We start from the raw sequence: 20391 nt of genomic DNA on the forward strand, positions 1-20391 counted from the left end.
AGAAATACCACCTTGATCCAAGGAGTCTGGAAAAAACAGTACCCCCCGGAGACAGCATTCTTTGCAAAATTATGCCAAATGGGTCAAGGGACAAAGTCACGTGACCCATCCGCCACAAACTAAAATTGGGGCGGCAATTTTGCGGCCCAAAGTAACAACAGCACAAATCGTGCACAAATTAGGTACAAATCGCACCAAAAATATATGTATTAAGCCAAATGGGTCAAGGGACATAGTCGCATGACCCATCCGTCTCAAACTAAAATTGGCACCCAGATCAACAATAAAAGCACAAATCGTGCACAAATTAGGTACAAATCGCACCAAATAACCAAATTGGTAAGTGAAAGGCACAAATTGCGCCTTAAGATTGAAATTTGAAAATTAATGCAAATTGCATTGAAAATGATAAATGTGCAACTCGCACATAATGGGGCTCACGACAAGCATCGCAGAAATGTTCACAAAACAAAATTACACAATTGATATCATTTCTCAAAGTATAAATAAAATTGTTTCCCAAATCTGAAAAACTCCAGTATCTCCCTTGCAATGCGTCCTAATATGTGGATAACTGATTGATGCACCACGATCCTTAAACTTACTTACCACAAATGTAGCAAATGCACTATTAATCCTATGTCTACACTTCTGTCATTCTAAATTTGCAAGGCAATTTATCAATCATTTTGAGGCAAAATATGTGACCATATATGTAATAAAAGTTTGTGGGAATACTAAGTAAATGTCAAAGCAATATTTGAATTGCAAAGTTGTGTCATAATATAAAACATATATATAAACAGAAGGTAAATTTACGACAATGGTCTTATGTAAGATTTGCAGGCTGCTGACTAGGGTTTTATCAATTTATCGATACGTATCAATATACAAGAAACATATCGTATCGAAAATTTACTTCCAATACGTATCGGACAGGCATTTTTTCTTCTAATTCTGTTAAAAAGATTGGAACTTCAATCACCAAAGATCATATTTCACTAATTAAATCTGTTAAATAATCATTCAATTTTTTGAGGCAATAACACAGTTTTTAGAATTATTACTCAAGCGTAGACAATTTTAATTTAAAATGTTGATTTTACAGTCATTAAAAGTTTTGATTTGATAGTCATTAAAAGTTTTAATTTGAGGTGTAAGTTGTAATGACAATGAAACACTTAATTTTTATGAAATTCATACGTTAAATGATTTATAAGCCTTTTATGATTGACTTGTAATAGAATCCAATATATCGCATATATCTTTAGAAAAAAAAAATATTGTGTCGTATCGTATCTAATTTTTTTCAATTTTGCTCAATACACAGCCCTGGCGCCCAACTGCCACCTTCCGATCTGCGTAATATTTTTTTCTGTAAACACTTTTGTATACAAGTGGGTTGCAACCCCAATGTGAAAAATCAGTACGTCTTAACTTCAGTTGACTGAATATTCAAAAACTGCAAAGCTTTGTTTAAAGTTTATACAATGTTTAACGACCATATTTTGTACCTAAGAAATAAATAGTCCAATATTTTAAATCATGGTAGCAAAATATTTTTATTGATTAATTTTTATTGTTCTACGCCAAGTCGGCAATATTTTAGTCATAATTTGAAGATGTTGTCAAACAAAAATGTTCCAACAAGGAATTTACATGTTGATTACTAACCAATTAATTGCACCTTGATTTTAATATTAAAGTCTATGGACAGCGCATATGTGTTTGAAAGATACTTTAAGAAGTAATCTGAATTTCAAACTAATCCGAGTATTATCTCTTGATGAAAATATGCGTTTGTTTGTTTATTAAAATATGATATAAAGTGAATAATACCGAAGAAATTTAGATAAATAATTATTTTTTTAAATCAAGGCCAGGTAACTCTTGGAAACTTTCAATGTGCAAAATGACCGTCTCTGTACATGTTATTAGTCTAGCGAATTTTGGTTCATTTCACTTTTATCTTTATCTAAAATCGTCGAAAATCCCTTCATTATACATTGAATACCTTAAGATGGACGGAAACTGATATTGGGATAAGGGTTTTGAGTTTAAATGTGAAAATTGAGACGCCCTATCAATATTTGTACATAATACAGCAAAATTCTGCAAAGAGTGAAACAATCACAATTGTAATATTTTTCAAAATGCAAACATGTTCCCGAACCAGTTTGGCCAGTCTAAAATGTTGTAACAAAAAAAAAAACTTGAATGGTATCACAAGAGACAATTATATGCTTGATACCCAAAGCCACTATTTTACTCACTTTTAGTAATGCAAAGAAAGCTCATGTAAAAGCAGACTTAAATAAAGCCGCTTCAAAATCATGTAAAAGCAAAGTTAAATAAAGCCGCTTCAAAATCATGTAAAAGCAAACTTAAATCAAGCAGCTTCAAAATCATGTAAAAGCAGACTTAAATAAAGCAGCTTCAAAATCAGAATACAAATCTGGCAAAACACTGACAATGTTATCCAACATAGGTAATATAATAGTTTTCTTATATCCTGAGACGCATTAGTTACATCCACAGGCCTTTGGATCGCTTAAAAAAAATTGTGTGTGTAAAAAAAAATAAAGGTATGGAACTCTGTTCATGGGGTACCTACTTTCGCCAATAAAATTCTTTTAAATCAAATGCTTTACAATTTTACTTTCTATCCATATCTATTCAAATATAAACAATCTTCATTACTACCAAAGTTCATTCCGTAATTCCTTATACTTCTCGAGATATTCTGAAATGAATTCCCAAATTGACAATAATTTTTTTACTCGACATCAGCTTGGGCCTTCACTAATTGTAAAGCGGGAACGACGGGACAAATTTTCCCCGGAAATTGTTCTAAACTCAATGAATATTTGCTCATTTGCATTCAAGCTTTACAAGGTTTTTCTTTAATTTGATCATGTGGTGTAACTAAGTCATAAACAACATTTTAGCGGTCTAATTGTTTTGAAAATCGAAAGGTATATAATGCATTCCGGGAAAAATTCGTTCTACCATGGCTTCATTTACTTTCATAATCAACATGGCGGTAGTTGTTGATGTAGACGTTTTCAAATTAATTTTTTGCGAAAGGAATATCATTACGGACTTAACGTTACAAACTGGAGTAAGAAATCAACTTTAAATTGTTGAAAGATTTAGCAAATACTCTGCAACTCTTCGCCGCACTTCAAACACCGTCTGTTTACATGTGAATGACCAGGGGCCCAAGCTAATGTCGAGTAAAAGAAAGTAGGTCATTTTTTAGATTGATTTCAGAATATCTCAAGAAATATATGGAATTTCAGAATGAGCTTTGGTAGAATTGAAGAATGTTTATCTATGAATAGATTTAAATAGAAAGTAGAATTTTAAAGCATTAGAATAAAAAATATTTTATTAGCGAAATTAGGTACCCAGTGTAAGAGTTCAGTACCTTTATTTTTTTTCAACACCTCAATTTTTTTTCTAAGCGATCTAAAGGCCTGTGGTTACATCTCTTGTAACCAATCCATATCTTATTAATAATAAATGAATCGATTGGATTCTGTCAACCATGCAAGTTGATGACAAAACTGATTCCTGATAAATAACATTTGACGGTAGAAAAGCCATAATACTCTGACATATATATGCTGTAAAATTAATCATATGATCAAAAGGAGGGGACCAGATCTGCTGAAATGATACCTGTTGCCTGAAATTGAAAAAAGACTTTTGCTTTCTGTCTTTTGAGATACACCAGTTTGAAGGAGACTGGCTACAGCTGGCTCCTAAATAGTTAGATGCAAAACTGAATAGGTACATGTACATGGAGGGAAAAGGTACTGTAATGAAACCTGGTCCACATAAACCGAGAAATAGTATATGGAATTTATTTATTATCATTTTATAATATACCTTGTATATGTTGCTTTTAAATGTACATTAAACTTAAAAAATCTGCATAACTAACATCCCGACTAATGCCATAATTCTTTTTTTTTTGGATGATTTGTGATTAAATTGCTATAAACCAAAGAAAAATTGTCAATATGAAGTTGGTTTTTTTTTGTTTGTTTTTGTTTTTGTTTTTTTTTATATTTAATTTAAACTTTCAACCCAGATCATAATCCTTACTACAACAGATACAATTTCTAGGAAGGCGATATCCCTGCATTACTCCTCAGGCCAGTCAACCGGTCAATGTGGGCAAGACCAATGTTTACTAAACACCACACGTAACCATTGAACGATCTAATTTTATAGATTATTCCTGCCATACACGACTAGGAAATGGTGTGACGTGTCCTACAATTAAAATTCCCAAGAAATAAAATTAATATTAATTACAAATCAATAAGTCTAGAATACCTTATTTTTATTTATTTATTTAATCATTTTGGGAGTTGTTTAGAAAAACAAAATATTGTTAAACGTTTAATTATTCGATTAATTCAATTATTAAAAAATTAATTCTATGTACATGTATAATTTAGTGTATATTTAAAGAAAGAATCAGGGGCAGTAAGCATATATGAGCTGCCCAATTTTTTAAAAATTTTTTTATACCAGTGCTATCCTTAAGCTGGTTTATTTTTCATATAAAGAGATGTCCAGTTTGATGTAAATAGCAATAAAAATCTCAACATTTGACTTGTAGTTGAGTTATCACGATGTGAAGTTGTGTGATTTTTCCGGAATTGAGAAATTTCCATCAAATTCTCACATTCAAAACAAGATTTAGATATGGCCGCACGCAAACAACACGATAAAAATTTAATAGATTGTTTAAAATGGCACAATAAATTATTTCCCAGAGTATCATTCTGTTGTTTGCATGCGGCCACCATGAAAAATATATAAAACGATGTTTTTTTAGGCCGATTTTGATCGCTTCCGGTTTCGGTTTTTATATTCAAACGTAAACAACAGGTGAACAAAGTTGGAGGAAACAGAAAATGTGACAGTAGATTTATCGAAGTTCTAACCATTTAACAGGTAGGGATGAATTGAAAATCAGAGCAATACGTGTAATTTTACATGCACTGTTCAAAATTAAATCCCCTCCTATACTTATAAATGATAGAAGATTCGACATGACAGACTCCGCTAACTCCATGAACTCGGGGGGACGGTTATCATCACATGCATGTCAAACAGTTGAAAATAGAAAATGTGTATCTCAAATATATCAAACAGGAACACAACATGCTATCTTCTTTCAAAGAAAAAAATAGATTATAAACTAGGAGACTAATTGTTCTCGAACAATTAGAGGTCTTTCCACCTTCTTTGAATTTTAATTATATTTAATATTTATTCCTTTGATTTTAAATTTCATTAAAATGAAACCAGAAATGGCTTAAAAGATGAAATAAATTAAAATTTTAAAAAAATGGAAATGACCTTGACCTTTGGCCTTCAAATAATTTTCAAGGTCAAAGGTCAAGGGTCACATTGCAATTAACCCCATGCCTCTATGACATATAGTTTTAAAGTTTTGAGGTTTAATAGTTAGCACAAAAGCGTTAAAGGGCAATAACTTAATTAAGGCATCATCAGATCCTTTGGCACTAAGACATAAAAACTGTGACTAAAGTCCCTTAACACATTAGTGAAGGTTTCATGTCTTTGCATTTTACGGTTACGTAGTAGAAGCAAAAACAAGGTTTTTCGTACAAAGGGGAATAACTTTTAATAGGGTCAATCTTAAGGGACAAGAATAAATTCTTTGAAATAGTTTAAAAAGTATATATTAAAGATGCAAAGATAAATTGTATAGGTTAAAAGACAAAAGAGATAGAAAAAGAGCTTAATTTCTCAATTTTGGAATGACCTTGACCTTTGACCTTTGCAAACATTTTAAGGTCTAAGGTCATTGAATCTTATGCAGTTGGTCCCATGTCTCTACAACTTCTCACTTTGAAAATATTTAATTATTTGTAAAATTCAAAAAGTTTCAGGGGCTATAACTCATTGAAGGGGTCTCCGAATACTTTCGCAATGAATAGATTCCAGAGTCCCCTTAAGTTGTCGAAGACATTAATGAAGGTTTCATGTCTCTACGGTGTACGGTTTCGAAGAAGTAGCGATAACAAGGATTTTCGCAAAAAGGGCAATAACTTTAAATAGGGTCAATCTTTGGGGACAAGAATGAAATCTTTAAAATAGTTTTAAGAGTACATATAAATAATGCTAAGACAATTTGAAAATGTTAAAAGACAAAAAAGATATAAAAAGAGGTTAATTTCTCATTTTTAGAATTACCTTGACCTTTGACCTTTGCATAAATTTAAAGGTCAAAGGTCAATGAATCTTATGCAGTTGTTCCCATGTATCTATCACTTCTCATTTTGAAAATATTTAATTATTTGTAAAATACAAAAAGTTTCAGGGGCTATAACTCATTGAAGGGGTCACCGAATACTTTCGCAATGAATAGATTCCAGAGTCCCCTTAAGTAGTCGAAGACATTGGTGAATGTTTCATACCTCTACGGTTTACGGTTTCAAAGGAGTAGCGATAACAAGCATTTCTTGCGAAAGGGGCAATAACTTCGAAAGCGGTCATAGTTCATACGCGTTGGGTCAAATTTGTTCCTAACTTTTAATGACCTTTACGATGAACAAAAAGTTTTTTCGATAAATGTCGAAATAAAAAATCAGCGGAAGAAGAATAATAATAAGAAACAGAAGAAAATCAATAGGTCTTTCCACAGAAAGGTGGAAAGACCTAAAAAAATGACTTAATCATCGATTCTTTTTGATTTAGGCCCTAATATTTATGATTCATGAACCCGGCCTCGATCGGCCGGTTGATCTGCATGATTAGCCGCGTTTTATCAGTTGTGAAAATCTTTACATATACGGCATTAAAATGTAAATATACTACATTTCTAGGTTGGTGTTTATAACATATTTTTCTGTCTGAGTACAAATACAACCGAGTCTAGCGTTTGTGTATTCAAGTTCAATATAAGAGACCTTACCCTGGTACCTGTGTACTTTGTGTAAATGTATGGTGTGCTATAACAGTCAAAAATAAAAAAAAAATGGTAAGAGTTTTTTTTTTTTTTTTTTTTTTATTATGTTAAAACGTTAAAGAAATAAAAAAAAAATTGCTTATTAAAAATAGGGTAACATCACTAAATCTAATTAATGTTCTTTGCAGAATAAACAATATAAATTCTTTCTATTTTTCTTATGGGAACAATGTATTTTTGTTGTTTTTTTTAACTTATTAATTACAATATTATTAATGTAAAATTAGACTATTGCAAGTATTTAAAAAAAATAATTAGATTACCTTGGAATATTATAAATTCATTTAAATCACCATTTAAATGAAAAAGAAATGTTTGTCATTACAAGGTTCATCTTTTTTGTTTTAATTTAAAGTACCCAATAATGTCCTTGCCTCAGATTTTATTCATTAAACTCAAATAGGTAAATCAATAAAACTGCTATTTAAATTGATTTCATGAATGAAATAATTATATATTATACCTGGTGATATTAATAAATTATTCCCTTTTTCTCATATATAAAGAAAATCTTATGCAAATGTATATACACTGTACAAGTAACCCCCCTCATTCCATAGTTATAGACAAAATGTGCATACATAATATATATAGTAATTTAATTTTGATATTTATATTTTAATTGTAGGATGCCTGGAGATGGTCCAAAACAATATCCTGTTACTGGAGCTGTTACTTGTTGGTATTGTCAGTGTCGGCTGGAGCCAGAGTTGTCGGGGCATGTGCCCATGTGGCCTCAGTATTGTGGTTTCTTGGCTATGAAAGACACACGAACTTTGCAGTAAGACCTATTCAAGACTGGGCTGACTACCTTGAGGATGCAGCTGTGCAACCTGCAGTAATGGATGGCTCAACAGAAAGTGAAATGAGTGCAACGGAAGAGTGACATGAATTGTGACATTGGTTTATTGAGAGTGAACATTCTGCAGATTATAGGTGTCTCCATATGAATGAAAATTTTCAAGAGAGACGTTAAACAATATACAATCAATCAATCAATCAATCTGCAGGTTATGATATCCACTGCATTAGACTCCCATTATTGTTTTCAACAATATAGTGGAAGGCTGTGTATATATTGTTATTAATTAATAGTAAATAGGGATTTTTATGTATCTATGTTTTTTTTATGTTTAAATTGTGATTTCTTATCATCTGTTATATAATTGAGAAATTAAAATATAGTACATTGTACATCCCAAAAACATATTAGATTCATTGCATGAGTTTAATAAGTTCGGTTGTAAATATTGAAAGATGAATTATGTACTTTGACAAATGAAGTGATTTGTTATTATCATATGATTAATTGTTATCAAAATTAATATACTGATGTAAAATGCATAATGCATCACAAAATGTTTCTCAGATAATAGTAACAATTATAATTCATGCGCGGATCTAGAGGGGGGGTCGGGGGGGTAGGACCCCCCCCCCCCGGAATTTACCAGGTAAAAAAATGTATATAATTAAACAAGAAAAAATTTACCATGGACCCCCCCTGGTAAAGGCCGACCCCCCCCCCCCCCCCCGGCAAACGCAAATATGTGTGAAAGGGGTATGAAAGATTTGAGGCAATAAAAGTCACCACTACCTCCCCCCCCCCCACACGAAATAGGTTTTTGACTTTTGGACGAGTTTGTTTTTTTTTTTGTTTTTTTTTTTGTTTTTTTGTTTTTTTTTGCTTGTCAAGAAATTTCTGGGTTTTTTTTTTTTGGACTGGGGTGGAACTCTCCCCTGGAAAAAATTTCTGGATCCGCGCCTGTAGTTTATTATGCAGTGTGTTTATTTGCATATTGAACTTTGTTAATAATTAACATGACTATATATAAGTACGTGTTATTTTTTGTAATACAGTGTAATTACAAAACCTTTCCAGACAAACATGTACTAGAATAACTAATTCTTTGATGCTTAGGTCATTTTTATGACATTGTGAGGATGATAAACATTATCTTATTATGAGTAAATGTAGTGTATAAGGCATGAGTGGTGTGATGTTAAACTTCTATGATCTTTTTGGAAAAAGTATAGGTGGGTAATGGGAGTTCTGGAATTTGTTTATGCAAACTGAAATCCCTTATTGTTATTTTTGTCAAGTTTAATGAATTGTTATTAAAAATGTTAGTTGAATACATTTCTTGTTTGTTCACTTTGTGCATTCAATGTATTTTTATGTTAAATACATACAAGCAAATTCAAAGAATTGTGGTGCCCCGCTTTCGGTGTCTTTGTGAGTGAGATGTTATTTTTTATGACATATTGTGTCTAATATGAACACCCTATCATATATCATTTATTTAGAAATTTTCATTGAAGTTGATTTTTTTAAAGGATGAAAACCCTAATCCTGACCGTTAAAAACTTATGGCCAAAGTGAAAGTTTTTAAAGTAGGTCAACTCCAAGGTCAAGATCAAAGGGTCAAAGTTGTTGACATCCAATGAAAGGTCTTCTTACAAGGATTATGTATGTGAAGTATGAAAGTCCTAGCCATTACCGTTCAAAAGTTATGGTCAAGGTTAAAGTTTATTCATAAGTACGTAAATCTTTAAGGTCAATGTCAAAGTTGTTGATATCCAATTAAAGCTCCCGCGACAAAGAATATATATGTGAAATATGAAAGTCTTATTATCTATCGTTCAAAAGTTGTGACCAAAGTTAAAGTTTTTTAAAAGTAATGAAAACTCCAATGTCAAGGTCAAAGGGTGAAAGTTGTTGGTATCCAGTGAAAGTTCTTCTCAAAGGATTACATATGTGAAGAGGAAAGCCCTAGCTCTCACATTTCAAAAGCTATGGTCAAGGTCAAAGTTTATTCATAAGTACGTAAATCTCAAAGGTCAAGGTCAAAAGGTAAAGGTTGTTGGTATCCAATGAAATGTCTTGACTCAAAGAATACATATGTGAAAAATAAAAGTCCTAGTATCCACTGTTTAAAAGTTGTGACCAAGGTTAAAGTTTAAAAAGTAGTTAAAACTCCAAGGTCAAGGGGTAAAAGTTGTTGGTATCCAATGAAAGGTCTTTTTACAAGGATTACATATGTGAAGTACGAAAGCCTTAGTCCTCACCGTTCAAAAGTAATGGTCAAGGTTAAAGTTTTTTCATAAGTACGTGAAACTCCATGGTCAAGGTCAAAAGGTCAAGGTTGTTGGTATCCAATGAAAGGTCTTGCCACAAAGAATACATATGTGAAATATGAAAGTCCTAGTACCTACCATTCAAAAGTTATGGCCAAAGTAAAAGTTTGGTCAAACTCAAAGGTCAAGGTCAAATTTGGTGGTTCCCAAAGAAAGGTCTTGTAACAAGGAATACACATGTTTAATATAAAAGTCATAGCTCCACTAAATCAAAAGTTATGGGCAAGGTTAAAGTCTTTGTGACGGACAGACTTACAGACTGACAGACAGACGAATGAGATTTAATGTCCCCCCGCTTTCGCGAAAACTGGGGACAAAAACAACTGTTTTACATTCAAATCCGTTTTTTTACCACTTTTAGCTTAAAAAAAGATAGTTTCTATTCACATGTTTAAGATCATTTCTGCTGTACTTGTATTAAACATCCATCTTTTATTTCTTTAATCATATTTACAGGGAAAAAAATTATTAAGAATTTCCAGAAATCAATGAAAAATGTGTTATATTTGTATTGACCCCAAAATGTCTTAATAGTGTTTTTTTCATCAAAATATGTCTGAAAAGGTGTGATTCAATCATAATTCTTTTAATATTTATAATATTTTGTCCATTATGGTTGGGGCATATTTAGGGTCTTAATGCCCCTGATTCTTTAAAAATGTTTATGTACATGCAATGGGACGATTTTTTTTTTTTTTTTTTTTTTAACAAACCCCGATATTTTCATTGAAAATTATATAAAAATGGCATTACTAGATCACCGTAGAAAACATAACAAACGATGGAAATCCCAAATTATTACTATGTGAAGCCTAGATGGATAGTTTATAGACTATTTATGCAGGGTCTTGGTTTTTTAAAGCAAGTTTGTAATTCTGGTTTAAACCACGACGGATACACGTGCATTAGATTTAGGCAAATTCCCAAATGTGCAGAAATACACAAAACACTCGATATTGGTTTTGGCAAATAGCAATGGTGGAAAAAAGGTGTCATATTTTGTGAAAAACATGCATAGGGTTCCCCTTGATAACAAATATATGACGTCATTTGAATGTTGCATTGTATGGAAATTCGTAAAAATTAAAAATATGATAATTAATAAAAGGATTTGGGTCAAATTAAACTGTACCTCTATTATGTTGAGCTGGATTAGCAGGTAACAGGTAAACTAAGGAAGTTACAGTGACTCTGAGTCAGGTGCCTGCTCGACAATGGCGACATCATGTTCAGAACTGCATGAGTTTCTACAGCTAGGCCTTCTCTGTGTTTTAGGTCTGGATACGGAACTTCTTGTGATTTCTCTAAAATAAGGTCTTCTGGCCTTCGAAGCTCTTGATACACGTAACATTTGACCTTATTTGACAATAAATCGGCAGATGATGATCGATTAATCCTTTTAAAAAATTTTTGCGTCTGCTTTGTTCAATTTACAGATTCAAAAGGAATATTCTAGAAGACATGCGCATACAAGAAATATCAAGATTTTTTTAAGCACCGAGCCCGATGATTTATGACGTTCAATGTTAAGAAACTAAGAGTTATCTATCTTTGCATGTAAAACATTAAGCTGCACGAAATAACCAGGTTTATCCATATTGGATAAACCCCATTAACAGCACTGTATATTCGGCTCAACGCACTTATTAAACTCACGTGGTTTTTCGCACAAATTAAGGTCATATTGTTATAATGCAAAATTGGGTAACGTGATAATAAAATATATTTGAAGTGATTTTTAACTTAATTTTGGTCTTATTCCATTACTTTAAATAGAATTCACACATAGTAATTGGTAGGATTGTAATATGCTCTTGGATGATATATTATGAAGGTTCCCAAATGTTTTATCATGGTTTTTCGTCAAATGCAGCCGTCTTTGCATTCGTCCATTTTAAAGTTTTGCCTTGCCTAAATACAAAAAAAAGTGCAGTTTATGCATCTTCTATACTTTCTGTACATTAATATGACACTAATGCACAAGATGACAGAAGTATTTCTCGTCTGTTCGACTGCTTTTCAAGTTAAAAAGATGGGTTTTTTCAATTTTGAAGTTTCGAAGTTTCAGATCATAAATGTAAAAGATTTTTTTTTAAAGTCACAATTCACTATGTCGAAAGAAAAACAATATTTTATTATCCTATCCTTTGACACGATTTCTTCATGCAGTTTTGTCATTTTTCGGCTCTGGATTTCGACAAAACCAAGACAATTACGGACATTGTGCAAAATACTTAGAAAAATACTCATTTGTAAGAAGTCAATTTGAACATTTCAACTAAATAGAATCAAAGAAACATTTCAATAAGTAGTATCAAAGAAAGCTCGATTAATCAATTGTGAATACCAATGGTAGAATAATACACATGTAACATCATGCAATTTATAAACACATTCCCTTTTGAAACATCGAGTTTTAAAACTTAAGATAATGATTTTAGAGAATATGCACCTTTAACATGAAATATTTAATACCAGGTAATATAAGTATTATGTCTTGCACTGATGTTCGATAATTTTTATTGCAAAAAGAAATGCGACCTTAATTTAAGCAAAACAAGCTAATTCAGAGAATTCGTGTCCCCCGCTTAGGGAAAAAGTCGGCTCCCCCTGACTGAATTTGTAGAATTATTAAATGTATACATGTATACTGTAGCAAATAAAATACATGTATGTCAATATGCATATAAAGATTTGATTGCTTATTCTTCATTATGTGTCTAGAAGATTTTTTAATATGGAATTTTTATCACACTGTAATGATGATTTTATAACCTCATAAATTTTTCATTTCACATGCTGAATACTATCATTTAGTAAAAAAAAAGTATTTAAAAATAAAATAAAGATTCGACCGAGGTTCGATCCCGGGACGTCTCACTCATAAAGCGAGAGACATATCCACTAGACCACGGAATCACTTCACATGTAGTGAAGTATATGCAGAAGTGAAGTCACATACATGTATATATTCATGTTTTCATGTTCGGTATTCTCAAAATTTCACACAATTTATGGTGTTTGATTTATTTAGCCCTTATTAAACAGCTCTAATAGATGTAATAAGAACATAAAGTCCGCCTAGAACCTGTTTTATACGCAATAACTCTCCTCATGCCCTTGCGCTAAAAATAGCGACATGTAATACTATAAATACTAATAAAACAAATTTATATAAATTTATATTTATATAAATTTACGACCTTGAACTTTGACCTTTTGACCTCAAAATCAATAGGGGTCTTCATTTGGCCACAGGGAGTTGTTATATAAAATTTCTTTCCAATAGCTCAAATGGTTCTAGAGATATCGTGTGGAAACGAAATTGTTTTAACAGACAGAATTTGTTTATTTATGACCTTGACCTTTGACCTTTTGACCTTAAAATCTATAGGGGTCTTCTTTAGTCCACAGGGAGTTTCTATGCTAAATTTCATAGCAAAAGCTCAAAGGGTTCTCGAGATATCGTGTGGAAACGAAAGCGTTACAGACAGACAGAAAGACAGAAGGACGGACGGACGGACAAACCCAAATTAATATCCCCCACTTTTCAAGCGGGGGACAAAAACATGTGAGTTTAAAAAGTGCGTTGAGCTGTAGTTTAAAAGGGAAAAATTTATCATTTTCTTCTGGAAAAAAAACATTTGCATTGTAGATTCCAGATTTAATGTTAGAACTTAAGAAATTATGCAGAATTTTAGAAATAAAAAGCTCGAAATATAACCACCTCAAAATTTAATATGTCGTCTTTGGAAGAAAATTCAAATCAGATACTTCAATCAGGGTTATGAATAATTTTCAGAAAATATTGACGATATTGACGATTGAAAAAAAGTCAAAATGTTTTCGTTCTTGGAATGAATCAATCTGGTGGAATGATTGTATTCTGTTAAAGTTCCCGTTCAAGAATTTTTCACTCATATAGATATAAATGTCACTAATAACAGTGATGGATTTCAAATTTAGATCTTTACTCGGCACTCAGGGCCGTGAGCGGGGGGGGGACCCTTCTTTAGTGTCAAAGTTCGCCCTAAAACGAACCTTAATTTTTAAGATCTAACCCACAGGACTGGCTTTGACATCAAAGGACCGAGGGCTTGGAGAAGTATCACTTACCTGCTATTTTTAATTGACTCATGTCATTTGCGGTCCAGTAGTCATACCCAGAACCTTGGCTCAAAAGGCAAACGCTTTCTTGATACAATTTGAATAAAACAGGTTACTCTGCAGTCGAAGAGGTGGTCTTGATCTAACTTGTAAAGATATTTTCAAACTGAAATTTGAAAGGATTACAACGATATGAAATGCTAAATTAAAAAAAAAAATGCGCAGAGAAAAGATTAGCTTTATTTGATAATTTACGAGGGTCAATCAATAAGTAATGCAACATACAGTATATCATACTAAATGTTGAGGCATTTTATTTTATTTTTACACAGTTGAAAAGGTCTACTAAAGAGGTTCTAAAGACAAAAAACCCAATGAATTTTCGCATTGTCTTCGCTTTACTTTTAAAGTAAGCATGGTCACTACACTGAGCTGAAAACTGTTTATAAATGATTTGTGCCAAGAAAATGAAAATAACAGCGTATGTGAAAACTGTGCTTTTTACATAATTCGCCGAAGAACTCATATTTAAGGTTTGATTTTATATGTAGAAAAAAATTAATAAATGCTGTATAATTTCAGATGAACACTATAACTCAGAAGAAAAAAAGGAGAGTTTAAATATAACAATCAATTTGGCCGATTGAAATTTAGGGGGAACCCAAAAAATATCGATGCTATGTGCAACATGATATCTGAAAAAAACTAAATTTACATGGAAAGACATCGTTAAGATTGTTGTTGTTGGCATCCTTCTGTCTCGGGAGACAATGGAGATCGTGCCAAGGATCAGCATCAGTCTGTGGTTGAGTGACAGCGCCGGCTGTGGCTGTAAAGCGGCATGCTTTGTTGCAGTTCGCAGAGATGTAATGCTCGCTTGGCTGTACCGGGACTGAAGCTACATGTACCCTTTGTCGTCTGCGCTGTCTTCTCTCATCCCACTGTTCTTCCCTCCTCTTTTCACTGAGTTGGAGGCCTGCCTTGACAGCATGCATCGTTAAGATACTAAACATTAAATCATTATAGCATTTTGTAGAATTTGGACAAAGAAAAAAATTAACAATATTTCTATCAGATAGGGTGCCATATTTTCTTACAAATGCCTAAGAGAAAACATGTGGTAAACGTGGCAACGGTATTTTTAAAAAAGTTGTTTTTTTTTAATAAAAGATTTGATAAAATAGCTTGATAAATGAAAAAAAAAACATAAGTGAACTTTTTATAGCCGAAAAAAATGATAAATAATAAATTTTAAAAAAAAATGTGGAATTAAAGAAAAGATGTCATTTCATTGTGATAAAGAGAAGCAAGGGCTCCAAACATGTTTTATTAATTTTCGTGTATTTATAGATACCTTTAGAACATAGACATATCTCCAAATGAAGGACTAGTGATGGTAACTTTTATGTTCGAATTGCATCAAGTAAAGTTAAGCAGATTTCTTGCAAGGGTATAGTCCACATTTCGGTTACTAGGGTATTTTTCCTGTGTCTGGCAACGCAGTTGCATATAAGCTTAGAGAAATAAATAACTTTTACATCGGTCATATTAGATAGCTCTAAGACATTGTGATATCTTTTTATTCCCTAAACACACGAAAGCAATCAAAGGAAGATTGTACAATGTCAGATATGTCATGAGAAATGATATTTGTCAGTGCCTTCGGGGCATCCCTAAAGATGAGTATGCTAAGGTTTTCTGTGCATGGATACAAAGACATAATACATGTGTAAACGATATCAGGGAATTCCTTGAAGGATTGACGCTATCAAAAGTATTTATTATGTGCTTTTTTATATTTTTCGATCACATGTTGCATCATTTATTGAACGACCTTCGTAAATTTACGATCTATAAGACCGTATTTGACTGAAAATCAGAATAAATTTAAGGAACGCCTTCTTAGTTCTCTAATATATATTTTTGATGACAAAAAAGTTTTCTTCTAATTAGGATTCTATTAATCATCACTTGCAACGGAGTTCTGCAAAGCAAAACGAAAGTGGGTAATATGTTTCGGGGTTGATAGCAAATGCTCCTTTTTTATAATCGCAGCAGCGACCGATCTATAAAGTGCACATGGGTAATGAAACCATTTTTTTTAGTTCAGTAAAATAACTGTTAAATAAAATAATGTACGCATAAAGCATGACTAAAACATTTTAAAATCTTGTTTTAAACTTAGAGTTAATTGTTGTTATTATGTTTCAATTTCATTATCATTATCCATCAGATAATTGATAACTTATGTTTTATAATAAGAGTTTATAATTCGTCGTCAATCCATTATATAAATAATGAACTAACAATTAGTATGAAAAACATCAGTCAGCATTTGACTCCACTATTTACCTGGGTTTAGAAATTGTTCATACGATGATACCTAGAGCATGCTCTTGCGTATCGACTGGAATCAACTGAGATATATAAACTTCGTATGCAGGTGAAGGTACATGCATATTAATTGCTGCATTTAAGTAAGGGGCATTGACGATTATAAAGTTTAAGTCATCACGTTTAACATAGAGCTTGTTTGTAAGATTACCATTATCGCCTTTTTCAAGTAAAATACTCAGTAACCAGATTTTCAACCACAATCAACCTTTAATACACTAATTCTCTGCAGTTTGTCTTTTTTGTCCTCAAAACATATAAAGAATCACAGAGAATGATTGTAAGGACTGTTTGTGAGTTTATGTCTACGAAGACAAAGATTCGGGTTTAAGTTTCAATTTTTATTTTTATCATTTGTAATCCATATTCTTAAAGTTTGAATCCCTCTTTAATATATTTTTTCATTTCTTAATACCACAATAATATGATTTATTTAATTCTAAATTTAGATCCAGTCAATCCTGGTGCAGAAAATGTACATACAGTTGTTGCTATTGCAATGGCAGTATTTCTTAGCGTCGGATCCCTCTTAGTCGTAATAGTTATTTTATACAATAAAAGGCAAGTATGTTGTGACATTTTAAGTAAGCAGGTACACAGTCCTTAAGTTTCGAAAATTTGTACTTGTTAGCTCACCTTAGCAAAAAGCTTTCGTGATCAAACGTTGTCCTTCGTCTGTTCATACGTTTGTAAATTTTTCACATTTTCAACCTCTTAAGAATAATGGGACCAGTTGGAACCAAAGCGTCCTTGGGTAGAGAATGGTTTTAAAATAAAGGACGAAGCCGATTTACAATTGGAGATAATCAAGAAAAGACAAAAAAAGTGGGATTATTTAAAAAAAAAATCCTCTCAAGAACCGCTCGGTTAGAAAAGCTGAAACTTATGTGGAAGCTCATTTAGCAGTGTTGGTTTAAATTGTTCAAATCATGATCCTGGGGGATATGGTTGGCTTCAATAGGGAATCCAACTTTTACATTGAAATATATTTTACATTAAAAAAAATCTTGTAAAATTTTTTTCTCAATAACCCCAGGGTCAGAAAAGCTTATTTGGAAGCATTTGGGGGGGACAGTAGATTCTAAATTGATCAAATCATGACTCCTAGGGGTAGGTTGGGGCCAAAATAGGTATAAGAAGGAGAAAATTCTGGTAAATAACAGCAGAAACAAAGCTACTCAGGTGAACGTTGTTAGAATAGTACTGTTCATTGTAAGGAGGGATACTGCTCTGGTTTTTGACGAGTAGAAATATTCAAGGTATGACTTAGATACATGTATTTAGATGTGGGATATTTAAAAGACCGTATTTTTCTTTCCTCATCACAAATGTACAACAATTATCATTTGACAATGAATCTACTTGTTATTTTTACGCTATCAAAAATTTTAAAATATTTTCAAATGTAAGTTAACTTCAGGATGAAGCACCAATATTTAAAATACATCAAATAAATATGATTTTCCAAACAAACTAGAAATATGTTAGCTTTTAAAAGCTCTCGATCTAAGAGCAGATATTTGCCAAAAATTCGTAAAAAGCGTACTGATCTTGACACATTTAACTTTACAGATTAAAATTTCTTCAACAGTATTTAAAAAGTAAGTAGATGTATTCGCAAAAATTATTTTTATTTTTAAGCATAATTTTTTTTTGTAAGTATATATAAGATATCTATGTAATTTTTAAAGATTTTAGTTTGATTTGTTTATTCAATTCTTTTAAGGTTTTTTAAATTACATATTTTTAAAACATAAGCCCGGACAAATTTTTTTTATTATGACATGGCAAAAAAAAATCAAAATAAAAACATGATGTTTTATTAAGGATTTAGAACAAATCAAATTGAAAACGACAATAATGCAAGCCCTGAAACAGAGGAGGATCAAGAAGACTACTCTCAGATGACAAGGGCCTCTAACAACTACAACTTGCTGAGCTTCAACAGATTTAATGTTGTCTCCAGAGTCAATGTCACAGAGGAAGAAGAAATATACGATCAAGGTGGCGCTGTTACCCCTAGCCAGACGGAAGACGTTCAGGATAGTTACGTGTCGTTAGCTCTCAGACAAAACCATGTGACTCCTTCGTCCAATGGTATCAAGGAAGTTATTTGCGATGTAGAGGAAGAGGTTGTATCTGATAAGACGTATGCCTCTCGAGATAGCTATATTACACTTGCACTTAATCCAAGCACTTCTCCAAAAACTGCAGGAAACACTAAAGGAAATACCAGAAAGGGTTCAAAACAAAAGACACGGGCAGGATGTACAAATAAAAACGATCAGGATATCTATGCAAATACTCTGCCAAGATTTCCTTTAAACTATTACGTACTTGAAAATGACAAAATTGGTTCAAAGGGAAAAAAAGAAATATGAATGATACATTATGAGAAAGTAATCCTGAGTAAAACTCATACAGAGAGGAAGTGGATGGGGGGGGGGCGAATTTAAAAAAATACAATATTATAATGTTTTAACAAAACTGTGACTGGGCGAATGTAAGACAGGGCAAAATTGTTTGCAAGTGTGAAATGGCGAAAATTATCACGTTTACAATGTATAATCAATTTCATTAATGTTTCAATATAATACATGTACTTATTCTAGATGGTATTCTTTTTGTGTGTTTTAAGCAGGCTAGTCATATGAATTTATTATTTCTTATTAAATTATTTTATTATAAATTATTAATTATTAAATTTACACATATACACTGTACATGTAAAGATATACTGTTAACAGGTTAATTGGAAGTGTTTCCTATAAAAAGCTTATTGTTTTAATTTGGTTTTAGTTTTATTATTTTTTTTTTTGCCCGTATATATAACTTTCAAAAGTAAAAAAAAAGTTACAAGAAAGAGTAACTTCAATATCAGTAGTCATGTTGAAAGTCACCATTGCGTAAGTTATATTGTCGATCGATTTTATTGATTTTAAGTTGTATAATCGATATCGGAACATTAAAATTTTTAATAAATGACAATGTTAAAATAAATATATCTCGATCAATTATAAAGTTTGTCTCTAATTATTACATTTCATGATTTGTGTTTTAATTCATGTATATATTTACAATATATTTAATGGAAGATCCAAAGTGTTTTGTGCAGTTAAAGAAGTTTGACCTTCAGTGATTAATAAAATAAAAAGATATCGCCAAGAGACATAATTATAAATAGATGATGCTATTTTTAGCATTATTTTATATAAGATAAATAAATTGATTTCATAGCTACAGTATATATGTTTTCTTGATTAAAGAAACAACAGTGTATTCTTTGTAATTATGCATCATTGGTTAAATCAGTTTCCTATGATAAATAAGGCTTGTATGTTATATTGAAAATAAAATGAGTTAAACTCAGTTTAAGGAACTTCATTTAATATATTTCATCTTTTTTAAAATCCCATATACATATTTTGATAGTGCTTAAAGTGCTTCTATAAATATTTTTAACCAAATGTATAGATTAATTAACTTATATATGTTAATATTAAGTACAAATCCCGATGATCTCTGATTGATCTTCAGTACAATGTAGTGTCAAAATTATCATCACTTTAAGAAATAAGTTTTTCTGGTTATCATTATAGTATCATAGTGAATTTATGAGATTGGTCACCGTCTATTTATATTTTACGTTTGTACATCACATCCTACTGACAGTAAAAAAATCCATAGTAATTTTTTTTTTTTAAAATGTTTCTATTTTTCCTTTGTTTTCTTCTCCA

The sequence above is a fragment of the Saccostrea cucullata genome, unplaced genomic scaffold (assembly GCF_032062105.1).
Source record: "Saccostrea cucullata isolate Sc308-1 unplaced genomic scaffold, CSIRO_AGI_Scuc_v1 ctg1506, whole genome shotgun sequence".
Lineage (NCBI taxonomy): Eukaryota > Metazoa > Mollusca > Bivalvia > Ostreida > Ostreidae > Saccostrea > Saccostrea cuccullata.